The following is a 2,496-nucleotide window of genomic DNA, read 5'->3' on the forward strand; positions in this document are numbered from 1 at the left end:
AAGAATCATATGAAGGTTGTGAATGACCAATAGAGAATTTGTCACTCTTAGATAGCAAGGGATAATGATCCACATTTCATTCAATTAAATCGATAACGAAATCATTGGCCAAGGTGTACTCATAAATTGAAAATGAGTTTTCGACTTATATTGACTTAATAATGCAATGAAAGATATGAACAATAATCAGGATTGTCGCACTTTCATATCTCGTAATTGATCGGATCATATTGACGAAGAGATTATATTTCACGGTAAACAAACGAGTTTGATTTTGTCATACCACGTGACATTTTTTGTCACATATGTTGTTCTGACACACTGCTAGATATTAATCTAAGATGACGAACGTGAGTAGGTGATAAATTAAAATGGTGTTTTATTTTATTGATTTTGATTATATCAAATAATAATTTACATTTCTAGAAAATTAGACATGGTGATTGGGAACCGGATGGATCACACATAAAAGGAGAACTGGAAGATTGTGTTTTACCAATTAATTAATTTAACAAGTGTTGGATAAATAAATTAATTGGATTACTTATTTGTTGGCCCGAATTAATTTACTGGATTAATTAATTGATGGACTGGATTTAATTAAATGGGTTAATTAAATCTTGGACTGGGTTAGGAGATGGGCTAAGCCCGTTTGGCTTTGTACAAATAGGTAGCTAAGGTTTTGGATCTGTAGAGAAAATACATTATTCTTGCTAGTACAAGAAAAACCCTAATTGTCACAATCTGTTTCTCTATATGGATTACTATTGGAGATTGGGTAATTAGATAACTATAGTGGCAAATCAAGATCATTGGAACAAAAGAATATCAAAGGAGTTAGCAGATCTTATAAAAGGTTCAATCTCTATCACAGTTTTTATATAAACACAAAGCAGATTCTTGGTGGGAATTGAAATTTGTTTTATTTTCCGTTGCGTATGATAAGTAGAATCCCAATATAGATAAAATGAAATCCATCCTTTTTTTTTTAGGTAGAGAAGAGATTAATTCTTTACACTCAAGGGCCAATCCTTCTTCCTGATTTAAATACTTAATTTGGAGGGAAGTAAGTAGTTTCATGCTCCTTTTTTTTCTTTTGACAAAATATATCCTAAATTATTATTTTTTATATTTAATATGTAAATTCTATGAATAAAAAGGGAATCGAAGGAAGGGAGCAAAAATCGGCAAAGAAATGAAAAACTCCAAAGCATGAGGACTAAATTGGTTATTTGATGCAAAGTTTGGAGATCAAATATCATATTTTGGAAAGTGAGATACATGAATTGAATCAAAGAAAGACAATGGTTGCATAAGTAATTGGCTTAAGGATTGAATTGTATGATTTTAAAATAAGTGAGGACTTGAAGGAAATAAAGTATTCAACGGTCCTCATTTGTGGACTTTGTTTCGATCTAAATTCAAAAGGTTTCCAGCATGAATATATATATAAAGGACACACCTTCAAAGAAGATGGGGCTGCCACATTATGTATAGATATATATCTCATTTTCTATATATCTAGATATATATCTCGTTTTCTATATAGATATATAGAACATGAGCTGTCTGGTGGAAATATATATATATAAGCACACAAAAACACAAAAATTGGGCAGCTGTTTGGGGTCTTTGGAAGAAACAAATTCGACAGTTGCTAGAAATTAAAAGAAAAAAGGCAGATTTTTGGAAGTTAACGGGAAATTGGGCAAGCTCTGGAGATAAATATAAGTTGGTGACAGTTACACATACTAGCAGAAGAGAGGACATACACAAGAGTGGGCTGCAGTTTTGGAAATTGGAATTAATTCCCAATCTTTGTTCGATAATTTATCAACAATTAAGTGGGAATTAGTCACGTTTCGTCGATTTTTGGTGATATCTTGTATCCTTTCTGCGTTTGATTTTGACAATATGCTTGGATACATTTTTATATTGTTAGGATGTGATGAACCATTGTTATGAAGTTTTTGATTTGAATAATTAAATTGACGTTAATTTATTTAATTGTTCGTATGTTTATTATGGTTTAATTTTCTTTTCAATTGTTTGGCCAATAATTGAATTGTTTGTGAATTTTATTGTCATCAAGAAAGATAATAAGATCGTTAGCACATAGTAATAAACATTGTAAGGTTAATAGAGGATAGAGATATATCTCTTTACTTCACATGATTGTTAAAAATGATCTAGCTCGTTTAATGCATTTATCATATTCGCATCTTTTATCAAGAGATAGGAAGGTCGCATGAGAGGAATATATTTGATAACTATCAAGAAATGTTTTCAATTAGAATAGGAACATCGATCAACAAGCATGATTTCAAATTGTCAATTTAAATTGTTAAACTAAAAATTGAGTAGTAAGGGGGATTTTACATCTTAGCAATACGTCTCACAAATTTGATAAATTTTTAAATTGCTTTCGAGTTAGTTAATAGAATTAATAATGTTAGTTACAACTCAATTTTGCTATTCGATTAAGGGAATTGTTAG

Source organism: Olea europaea, chromosome 8 (assembly GCF_002742605.1).
Source record: "Olea europaea var. sylvestris chromosome 8, O_europaea_v1, whole genome shotgun sequence".
Classification (NCBI taxonomy): Eukaryota; Viridiplantae; Streptophyta; class Magnoliopsida; order Lamiales; family Oleaceae; genus Olea; species Olea europaea.